Source organism: Nanorana parkeri, unplaced genomic scaffold (genome assembly GCF_000935625.1).
Source record: "Nanorana parkeri isolate BGI_ZX_2015 unplaced genomic scaffold, ASM93562v1 scaffold229, whole genome shotgun sequence".
NCBI lineage: Eukaryota > Metazoa > Chordata > Amphibia > Anura > Dicroglossidae > Nanorana > Nanorana parkeri.
The window spans coordinates 584,496-596,989 of record NW_017306497.1 but is presented as its reverse complement, the minus strand read 5'-3'; positions in this window follow the sequence as shown (position 1 = coordinate 596,989).

Below are 12,494 nucleotides of genomic sequence, written 5' to 3'. Positions count from 1 at the left end.
TCTGTATGGAATATTGCTGGGAGTTGTAGTCCTCTATAGCCATTACCAGTCTACATTTATGTATGTAATATTGCTGGGAGTTGTAGTCATCTCTAGCCATTACCATTCTACATTCTGTATGAAATATTGCTGGGAGTTGTAGTCCTCTATAGTCATTAACATTCTACATTTCTGTATAAAGTATTGCTGGGAGTTGTAGTCCTATATAGCCGTTACCATTCTACATTTCTGTATGGAATATTGCTGGAAGTTGTAGTCCTCTATAGCCATTACCATTCTACATTTCTGTATAAAGTATTGCTGGGAGTTGTAGTCCTCTATAGCCATTACCATTCTACATTTCTGTATGGAATATTGCTGGGAGTTGTAGTCTCCTATAGCCATTACCATTCTAAATTTCTGTATGGAATATTGCTGGGAGTTGTAGTCCCCTATAGCCATTACCATTCTACATTTCTGTATGAATATTGCTGGGAGTTATAGTCCCCTATAGCCATTACCATTCTACATTTCTGGATGAATATTGCTGGGAGTTGTAGTCCCCTACAGCCATTACCAGTCTACATTTCTATATGGAATATTGCTGGGAGTTGTAGTCCTCTATAGCCATTACCATTCTACATTTCTGTATAAAGTATTCCTGGGAGTTGTAGTCCTCTATAGCCATTACCATTCTACATTTCTGTATGAATATTGCTGGGAGTTGTAGTCCCCTATATCCATTACCATTCTACATTTCTGTATGGAATATTGCTGGGAGTTGTAGTCCCCTATAGCCGTTACTATTCTGCATTTCTGTATAAAGTATTGCTGGGAGTTGTAGTCCCCTATAGCCATTACCATTCTACATTTCTGTATGAATATTGCTGGGAGTTGTAGTCCCCTATAGCCATTACCATTCTACATTTCTGTATAAAGTATTGCTGGGATTTGTAGCCCCCTATAGCTGAAGCCATTTTGCATTGCCGTATAAAGTACTGCTCGGAGCAGTGGTCTACAACCTTTTTGGCACCAGAAAAATGTGAGGGGAGGCAGTGGGGGATCGTTTTGGGATATTTCAAGGGCATTTATTGTACTCTTTCTATTCCTAATATTATTACAGTGTAATTAATATATAATGAAATAATTGTGGAATCAGTGGGAGCCCTGAGCATGTTTTCCTGCTCTCAGGTGGCCAGTGCGTACTCTCAGGTGGCCAGTGGGGCTCTCAGGTGGCCAGTGCGTACTCTCAGGTGGCCAGTGGGGCTCTCAGGTGGCCAGTCCGTACTCTCAGGTGGCCAGTGGGGCTCTCAAGTGGCTAGCTCGGGCTCACGTGTGGCCAGGGCTGGCTTTTAGGTGGTTAGTGGGGCTCTCTGGTGGGCAGTGAGGGCATTCTAAGAGCAAATCTTGCACCAGGGCCCATTGTTTCTTAGGTCCACCACTGATTAGATATATTGTGAAATCAACATCACGTGCAAATTGTTTATGTGTATGTAGCCCTGTTTCGGGGGAGGGGGGTGCATTTGAGATGAGGGTAACCTGGAAAACCCAGAGCCTGCGCTAAGTGGGAGTATGGGACTGGATATATCTTTTAGCAACAGTGCCTCCACCCAGCTGGGCCTGGTGGTGCACAAGTGGGAACCCCAGTTGAGAATTACCTGGTCCCTGGGCATATTCTTCTGTACATACAACTCTGGTCAGTAGTAGATAACAGTAATGAGCTTCAGTCACTTGGAATATATTTTAAGTCGTTTTATTCTGCTTGTGCATGGAGAATAAAGATAGGAGGATGAGGGAGCACAGGATACCATTTTTGGTATAAAAAAGCATATTCCTCTGGTCTTCTATATATATATATATATGTATATCTTTCTGGTTCCTTCTTCTATGCAGCTATACTGACTGGACACATACCATGTAACTGAGGTTCTAGTGTATGCTCAGTCATTACACCAAGGCAGCACAGCAGCGGAAGGTTCTAGTGTTTGCTTCCGAAGCTCAGTCCGTCACTCACCATCTCTGTGGGAGACACCTGCACCTTGCTTCCTCTAGGCCAGGATAACACTCAATTGCAGTCAGCATCTTAAGGACAACTCCCAGACTGGGAGATCCTCACATCTTCCATACCCCCAGGCCCTCAGGCCTGGGGCCAAGGTTAGTGAATCACTGTGGCATCCTCACAGGGGAACACACTGGAGCGAAAGAGACTGTGCCAGGAAGTGCCTCAGATATTTAATAGCTCTCCCAGCATGCACAGCAGGCTCCCCAGACCTACTGATTGGCCATGCATTAAACATAATTCATGTGGATATGTGTTATCTCTAGCACACCATGCTGGTGGACCCCCAACACAGCATGTGACTTGGAATAATCACTGCACACTTAGAGAACACAAGCCAGCACAGCTAAGCTGACTAATTTATTTATTACAGGTATTTATTTAGCGCCGACAATTTACACAACGCTTTTACATAGCGTACATTCACATCAGTCTAATCTACCCTAACAGATCACAAAAGTGTAGGAGGAGAATTTGGAAAAATTCTAGATCCCTACATGTATTTTAGGTAGACCTCTGTGTCCATCCAGCAATGTTCAGATAAACTGATAGGAAAAAAAGGGGGTGCTACAAAGAAAATGTATCTTCACTCTTCTATCTTCACAGCAGTACGGAAGAGTGGAAATGTGCGTGTCACAGCTAAGAAAATATTTTTTTCTAGTCAAATCTGCTAAATCTTTTCAATAAATAATATTGCTAAAGAGAATCGGGTTTGTATACTGAGCAGAAAATAAAATGACTCACAGCTCACATTTCTGAAAATGACTGTTATTCCTTACATACACACAATAAAACCATACATCATGCTATACCTTTATCAGAGTGAGCAGGAAACAATTATCTTCTCAATATTCAGAGCATTTGTAACAAAGGAGAAAATAAAAGATCTATTTAGCATTCCTTTATACATTTAAAACGAGTTAACACATATGCCTGGTTAAGGACTTATGGCATGCTATAACGTACCTCTCTAAGCTATCATATTAATAATATAACCAACTCAATACTGGTTTGTAAGAACAGCACAGAGCACCCCAGATTGTCGTCCACACCCACACCCCCAGAGCTTACTATACACATAAAACCATTGCCAGGTCGGAATCTGTGTCCCTCCAAAGCGGAGGCTGAGGAATGAGGAATCATTTGTAAAATATCAAGCCATTATCAAGTCCATGGTTCCATCAGCAATCTTTATTTTAGAAATGAACATTTAAAGCATAACTATACTTTCATATGGTTATTCATGAAAGTTTATCTAAACCGATAAAAAAAATGAAATATATTGCAGCTTTTTCCTTAATTTCACCTGGTGATCCAGCCACAAGCTGAGCAAGAGAAACCTGCTTGATTACCCCATCTACGTACGCTAAACAGCATGGATGGAAGAATCTCCCCTGTTGGCTAATACCCAAAGAGTGACTGTAGCTTATTAGTTGCAGTCACTCTTCGACTAACAATTTTCCAATCCACTCTGAAGATTTTCGAGCCTGGTGGTGCCAATAGGGCCACCCATGGTTAGAATTTCATACAATTCACATTGTTCACATTAATGGGTCTACATTCTAACAGTGTATGGCCAACTTTACAAGCCACACTCCTGCTAGATCCATGCTGTCAGGCCCATGGGGAGCCACAAAGCCACTACTGCAAATCTTCCTATCCTTTACTGCCTATCCTTTTCACAATGGCTTCCAGGAGAATCTGCAGTAGTATAGGATAGGTGGGTAATTGACTTGGGGTGGCGGGGGGGGGGGGGGTGGGTGGGGGGGGTTTTTAAATATATATGGAGGGATGATGGATGATGGATGGAGGGATGATGGATGGAGGGATGATGGATGATGGAGGGATTGTGGGTGGTGGGTGGGGGGGGGGGGGGGGGGGGGGGGGGGGGGTTGGTTGGAGGGTATCTTAAAGTGTAACTATGTGAAAGTATAGTTATCCATTGGAATGTGGTGCTCCAATGAAACTGGTATCACACAGCACTATGGATTTTCTAAAGAGAGAGAACAGTAGAAGAGAACAGTAGAAGCTGTTTGCTTTCAAAATCTCTTTTTCTCTGATTGCAAATCCAGATGGCTGGTCTGAACAAAACAACTTAGGAGGATGGATGTATAAGTTATTCCTCTGACTCCTAAAGAAGAAAGTTTTTTATTAAGGTACCAGGAGCTCTAACAGTCAGTGATGTGAAAACATTTGAGAAACTTTCAGAATTGAGCCGTGATGAGTGTCCGAGGCTGAAGAGTACTACAGAGGCTGCAGCACTGGAATGGAAAGAATGTGGGAGATACAGGCCGCCGGAGAGGTGAGTATATCTCCTTTTCTAATCATGTACATTTTGTTTCCTTCTGAATGGATATTCATACGAATTTTGTTCAATTTGAACATTCGAATGCATCTCCGAATCCGAACGCGTCCGAATGCAAAGGAATCTGAATGTTCGTTAAATGACAATTCAGATCCATCCAAATTTTGTTCAAAACGAAACTAAATCGGACATGTAAGTTTTCTCTGTCCAATCAGATGCTTTTTTTGTCTTTTGGGGGTTGCATTACAGGCAAGGTAATGTGACTTCCTGTTGTAGGGTGGAGAGAGTCAATAAGAACAGTAGGAAGGCACACAGTGTAAAATGACCAAAAAAACTCCTAAAAAATAATTAGGTTCATTTATAAATAAAGAACCCCATCCAAATAGATCCGAAACGAAAATTCAAATCACTAATCGTATCAAATTTCGGATCCGAAATCAAAAAAACTAAAGAAAATAAAAATCCTAATCGATCCGAAACAATCATTTTTATGCGGGGTTACATGTCTGTCCTCTTTAATTACCACGGTGTGGGAAGTTTTGAAAGAGCTGACAGTGTCACTTTAAGAAGAAGATGTCTGAAGGGGATGTATAATGTAACTGATCTGAATGTTTTATTCTACAAGCCGCGAACGGTGCTTCATAAAAATGGGTCTTTTTGTTTCTATATCATAGACATTCTTTAGCAGTACTTACAATGAAACTTTCCTCAGCGGTTCCCTGTCTAATATTCACTTTAATAGTGAAGAGTCATCTTTGTCATTCGAATAGCCAGCCTGTAAATGCAATATATGTGAAATGTCAACTTGCTACCAACAAATCATTTCAAGTTTTCTTTTCAACGGCAGTTAAATAGCTTTGTTTAAAGTTTTGTACGGCAGTGTTGTATTGAGGTGCCATGTTACAGGAACACTCCAATCAAACATAAAATTAATCCTTTAGATGCTGGGAGGGAGCAGAGCCTACCTGCTAGGGATTTCAGTTTAATTCTCATCCAGACAATGCTGTAGTGCTCCAACCCACCTAAATCCACTTTGTCAGTAATCTGGTTATCTGAGAACATTAATTTGTAATGCAACAGAGGAATCCTCTAACACCCACAGGGGCCCTTTGATGTGTTCTGCATATATAAGGCCTGATGTCTTTAAATTGCCAGTACCAAGGGATGTCTTATTAATCACTGCCCCAGTAGTGGCTTATGACAACATAACTCCATAGACTCACCACTCCATTCTAACTTCTGCTGCAGTTAGTCCATACTCTGGGTGCAGGCATGGCTGGATTTCCCACAAGGCAAACCGAGGCCCGGCCTCGGAGCAGCAGGGAGTAGAGGGGCAGCAGGGGTGTGGAATTCCTATCTCCCGATGCCCAGGACATGCAGTTTCGGGCGCCGGGCGGGTAGTTGTTTTCTACTTTTAGCCCTGCTTTGGCAAGCAGAGCTGAATGTACAGTGGGAAAACTGCGATGTCACGGAGATCATTTGTTTGCAGCCTGCAGGTCTGCCATTCTCTGGCCCTGGGTGCAGGCTATAGTGTGCTTCACACTTGTTCAAAAGAATCTTCAAAAGATCAGCTGCACAAAACCCGAGTAAATGTCATCTGAAAATGTATTGCAGTAATCCAAACAGGTTCCAAAAACAATATTATATAAATCCAAGAGAACAATGACCATGTACATCACCATGAACATCTCCCACACCACGCCAACTCCTCTTAACCTCGTGGTGTGGGACATGGTGTGGGGGGATGTGGTACACGTTCATTGTTCTCTTGGATTTATATATATATTTTTTGGAACCTGTTTGAATTACTGCAATAAACTTTCAGATTACATTTACTCGGGTTTTGTGCAGCTGATCATTTGAAGATTTGTTATGACAACATAACTCATAAATAGTGATCTAAAATGTTGCAGTTGCTTCGCTAAACACCTTTGAGCTTGGTAAATCTACTTGCCTCCAGCTGGGAGGAACACATCACATTTGCAACCCCCGGATATCTACAATTGTGGCTTCCCCATTCTTAGCTTGCGCCTTCTCAACTGCTTTTCTGTTTCTAGTAGGGATGTTCAGATACCAGTTCAGACATCAGTGCCGATACTTGGCATTTTCATGAGAACTACCAGGGTTGCAGCTGGGAACCGGCTCTGACGCTCCACCACTGTCCTGAAATCATTAGTCTATATTGTTTTAGAAAAACTGTCACATGACAATAAACAAAAATGTATCCGTACTTGTATCTGTGAGTACTTGGGCAAGTATCAGTACTTGTGCTTGAAAAAATGGTATCGGTGCATCCCTCTCTAGTCTAGTCTTGGAGCTGGAAAAGTATCTGTACTTGTACTTGTACTGAGTACGGTACTTGGTATCTGAACATCCCTAGTTTCTAGTAACATTATAACAATTGTATATAGCAATATGAAGAGAGAAGCCGTTAAGGCTTCTTCATTGATATAAACATATTCATGTGTCTGTTTGTTTGTTTTCAAATCAAAAAGTGGACAGAAGGGAAAGCTCAGCGGTGGGGATACAGGTTTCCAGACTGTATAATACAATTGGGAAGAATGTTTGCTAATGTGTAGGGCAGCATGATCGGAAGGGGCAGCACCAAGGATAAAGATGCAAAAATTGTGACAACTCTTTCCTTATGTTGTTTCCCTCATTTGGACATTTGAAGCTAAATTCAGAAAGAGAACCATAGAAGTAAGGGGTGCTGAGAATGTTGTAGTCAGAAGACTCCTTATAGTTCAGGAAACATTCAAATGTATGTAAAGGTATTTTTTTAAAGTTTTGGATTGAGTAGGTGGGTTTGAATCCTTTGTTACGTTTTTATTGCTCATGCGCGACTGCTTAGATATTGAAAGCTTAAAGTATATTTACACTATTGCAGCCAAATTGGGATAACACCTACTTTTTATTTGTTATACGTTCTCATTCATGTTGCATAGCTTAAAATAATATTTTAAAATTGCTGCTTATATATTACTTGTTCTTTTCTAAATCAAAACGTTTTTCTCTAAACTGAATTTTCCTCTGGAATGCAATGGGGGTAGGGAGGTAATGTATAACCTAATTAACCCTGTCTGCACTGTGCTGGCAGATCTCATTATGATTTGTAAACTAGATTTGAACAGTCTGTCCTAACATAGGGTTACAAATCTAGAAGCATTGTGTGGTAATGAGAGGAAACTCAGTGTCTCCCTAGTCTTTCTATGGGGACAGCCAGAGTTTCCTATCACTTTGAAATTGTACAGAAAAGCTACAAAGGTCAGCTACAAAAGCACATCTTGTTAAGGTAAGAAATATTTAAAAATATAAATATCCCTGTAATGACCTACCATGTATTAAAACATTTAAAATAAAGACACCACGTGCACAAATCCCCATGTGTTCACATGTAAAGTTATGTTTAGATATATAAATCATAAATTGGACAAATGTTGGCCTTGGAAAAATCAAGTTTGTATCCGGAATTATACTTCCCACAACCATAACAAATATCAATGGCTTCCAATGAAGGTAATAAAGAGCACATATTTGAATTCTCTTCCAGGTAAATTAGAGCGATGTCTGCTGTAAAAACACACAGCAGTATAAATATTCCAGTGTTAGAATATCGGGCTTGGAGCCAAATGTGGAAAAGTCAGGAATATATCTAAATAAGGCAATTGGTAAAGTAATGTTCAAAAATGTGTATTTTCACTATCCGAAAACATATGACACCCAGGTATTTATAGTGTCATTTCTCATTGCTCTGTGCACAAGTGTGACTGCAAGGTAGATATATGAGGTTTTCTACATATTTCTTTTGTCATACTTTAAGCTTCCCCCATATAAGCAACCCAGTATTAATAATATTTGAATCACAATATTACATTATTTTGATTATTTACGTAAATTAAGTGAACACAGAGGGGACATGTGAGGCAAAAAAAAAAAAACTTTACCTCCCAATTTAGTTTCTTCTCTGGGAAGATTTGACCCCCTTTATGTCTGGGTAACCAAGGTAGTCCCTAAGCCAGAAAGTCAGGGGAAAAAAGCCAAAAAAGTTATCACCAGAGCAAGAAGAGAGAGAAAATCCTCCAATGGGGAATTTTTTTTCCTGACAGCCAAGATAAAAGTTCAAGAGAAACTCTAGGGAAAATGTTTCTTAACTCTTGCATTAGGGTTAACCCACACTGCAAGAGTTAACTGCTCGTTTTGGTCTGGGTACAGATATAAGAAAGTTATACTCACCCAATCATGTAAGCTGGCTTGCTCCTACAATGCTCCCACCAGCCTCTCTCCTCCTATGCTGCAGTGATGGAATGTCCCTTGGCATAGCGTATAGAATGTGATGACTTAGGAACCTTAGGCCACTGCAGTAGAGGGGGAGACAGGCTGGAAGGACCGGATTGGGTTAACACCTATTTTATATTTGTTCCCAGTCACATAGCATAAGCTAAACAAAATATTTAAAAATTTTTTCCTGCAGTTTAAATGGCTATTACTTGGGTAAGGGTTTTAAGGGTTAATGTTTCTACTTGCTTATCTTTCTTTGCAATGGTAGGAGAGGGTGTGAGGGGTCTGAGGTGGTTTGTCCATTGTATATTAATTAAGTGAATAAGAGAAATACTTTCCTCAAATTTTAGTCCTAAGCCTTACCATTAGGACAGATCACAGCGAAGGTGCTGAGAAAAATCTTGAATCAGCGTTATTGCCTGCTATAACAAAACATCTAAAAGGTAAGAAATGTATTTTATTAATTCTTTTTCTTTATGCTGTGTGAATAGGATCACATGATAAACATATATTGAGGTTTTTTCAAACTTGAGAGCAAAAGTGGAAATACATTTTAACCCTTGGAGTGCGGGAGTAGCCTCACTGCAAGGGTTAAGAAACATTTTCCTTTGAGTTCTTTCAGTTCACTTTAAAATGATTTCATTTTAGTTCATGTTGTGTTTCATCTCACCTAATAAAAAATAAAAAAATGTTTTTTCATATAAACCATCTTTCATTTCTCTTGTTTGTGCATAGGTGAAAACATACATGTGCATGTAAAGTAAACCTCAAGCTGCCTCCAGTAGCACATGTCAACCATAGTTTTGTATTCAATTAACCTGATACAAGAAAATGGAGCATGCACAAAGGGTGTCAAGTGTGCCTTGGGATGTACAATGTCTAAATACAGCCCTTGTCCTGTTCAGCTATACCACTACACAGCAATACATAGCACTGTTTATAATGAGAGTAAGATTGGTGGCCATATGAAAACATATTTAATTCAATCGTCTTTTGCTGGCTATCTCCTCCGTAGCTCAGACCAAAGCCCATCTGGCATTTTGTTTTGCTGGAAAGAGTAGAGCAGCACATACTGTTATTTATAGTTCTCCCTCTGCTGAGACATTGAGGAAAATGTGGAGGCATTTTCACCTATGCTTAATTATTTTTTCTATCAGACACCTGGATGTTTATTCAAGACAACAGATGAGACTTTTCATCAACCAATTAACACTCCCATCCTGTACACCGTATGCACATTGCAGAGTACCATGAGAAAGAAATACCGTAGATGGAGGAAGATATCTGACAGTTTTAAGATGTTTCTTAGATTAATTTTTTGTGTGCAATTCCAGACGGTTGCCTTGATTTCTCCCACTTCCATAGAGCCTGCCTGGAGAGAGTTATAACAATTCATTTTGTTGCAATTGGCAATTCATTTTCTCAGAGAAACTGGGACTGTTATGGAGGGTCAACACATTACTGTGAAGGTGTGTAGGCATACACGCTCATACGTAGATTGATAACAAATTTAACAGGGGGCACCTAATGTACGGGTGTTAGGTCCGAGGTGTGGGCCCGATGTGATGAGGAGGACCTCCCTTGCAACCCCGTCTGATGACCACTGGGGTGAAGACAGTGTGCTCAGGCAGGGGGTGCACGGGTGCCGGATGAGGATGTCAGGTATCTGCAGTAGGTGGTAGTTGAGCAGAGTAGGCAGCCGTGCAGAGGAAGTTGTAAGACAAGCCGGGTCGGTAATGGCAGACAGCGAGGTACAAGACAGGATCCAAAGAATGGTCGAGGGACAAGCCAGGTCGGTAATAGGCGGACAGCGAAGTACAGAAGGATAATCCAGAGGGAACGTCAAGAAGGAAGCCAGGTAGCAGGTAATAATACAGGAGCAGATCACAGATGACTGGTGCTGGCTGATAATCACTCAGCAATGAATCCCAGTCCTGTGGGGCTTTAAATAGGCTGAGGACGTTGTACTGCGCGTGCGCCGACGTGATGATGTCACCCACTCACGCGCATGCGCGGCCCAGCAGCGCAGACGGAACGCCCCCTTCGTGTGCGTCCCTGCACAGTGGCCTGGATCGGGACATGGCACGTCCCACGGGACGGAACCCGACATGGCTGACGAGCCACCCGGACCGGGACCCGACATGCCTGGACCGGGACCCGACAACGGGGCAACTAAATGGATGCAACTAAAAATCATGTGTCCCCAATTAGAGTGCCCCTTGCATTGGTTGCTCCCATCAGAGTGCCCACCGCTTTTGTAATTAATGTAAGAGGGCACACTGATGGGGGCAACTAATATTAAGGGACACTCTGATGAGGACAACTAATAATTAGTTGTCCACACCAGACTGTCCCCATCACAATGCCCCCTTATTTTCATATTTAATGAATGGGGGAACTCTGATGGGGACAACCAATGTAAGGGGGCACATAATGTTTAATTGTCCCCATGAGAGTGCCCCCTTGCATTGTTTGTCCCCTTTAGAGTGCCCCTTTAAATTATTGTCCCCACATACATTGTTTTCCTACTTTATTGTTAGGCTAGCGGTAGGAGCCAGGAGATGGAGCCGTCTGCAAGAGAGGACAGAAGAAGATACTCTTCCGTCCTCCTGTAATACTTGGGGGGAGGCACATCTGACATCATTGGTTGCTAGGACTGCACGGCAGTCCTAGCAACCAATGACTGTAGAGGAGGTGGACACCTGGCATCTTTGGTTGCTAGGACGCCAGCAGTTCTAGCAACCAGCAACCGAAGAGGTGGGGGTCTACGCTGGGCAATGGCTTGCAATGGATGCACCGGCCTTGCAGGCCAGAGCATCCTCTGTCAGCAAGCCAGAACTGAGAGCATGTCGGTAATCAGTCTGTGTCTGGACCGGGATCCAGGGACAGCCAAAGGGCCATATGTGCAGGGCTCAGGCCATAAAATACCCAGGTCTACTATAAGGTAACGCAAAAGGAGAATACAGTGTTAAAGCTGAACTCCAGCCAGTTATACTAGACACAAAGTAGTGCAGCTATGTATTCATGAATATGTCATTAAATTTATTTTGTTAAATACAGCAGAGTGTAAAGCATTTCTAAACCAAAAAAAAAGCAGACAGAAATCACCATCAGTATTTATTCATCACTAATCCTTCATAGTTTTAGATGCTAAAAGACAGATTGTGACCGGTTACCTGTATTAACTTCATTGTGCACCTCACAGTTGCTCTGTAGGCTGTTATTAGATAAGCCCTATTAGATAGCCGTATGCTTGTAGGCTAATGCCCTGAGCATGCATGTCATTGGTTTAATGTACACCTCTGCTTATGCAATGCAATTATTCATCTTCTCTTTGATAGCACATCTGGTGACTCGTGAAAGATATTAAATAATCTCTGATAAATGAGGCTGAATGTAAAGGATGGCCCGTAACAAAATGAGTCCTTTATTAAGGCCTTTGCATTGTACACTATTGATTTCTAAATACAGCAGTTTGCTTGTATTGTTCTGCTACATCGTTTGCCATTGAATGCATTTTATCAAAAAAAAAGAGTACATTTCTTGGTTATAATAAAAAAGTCTTGTGGTCTTCCTTCTTTTCTTGGCTTTCCATTCCTGTCCCGTCCTTCCTCAATGTCAGCAATTAAAACCTGACAGAGGTCAGGTATAAAAATATATTATTGGGGAGGTATCATTGGGTTGTCATTAGGGTGCCCCGCCCCATATTATCATAAACAGTAAGTCTAGGGGGTGTAATTCAGAGCAATACTTATCTTTTTCGTGGAACATTGATAGGCCCTCAATGTTATCACATTGGTCCTGCATTAAACAATTCCATCCAACAGTTCCATAAGTCCAGGTATCAGGATGAAGGAGGACTTTCTTATGGTT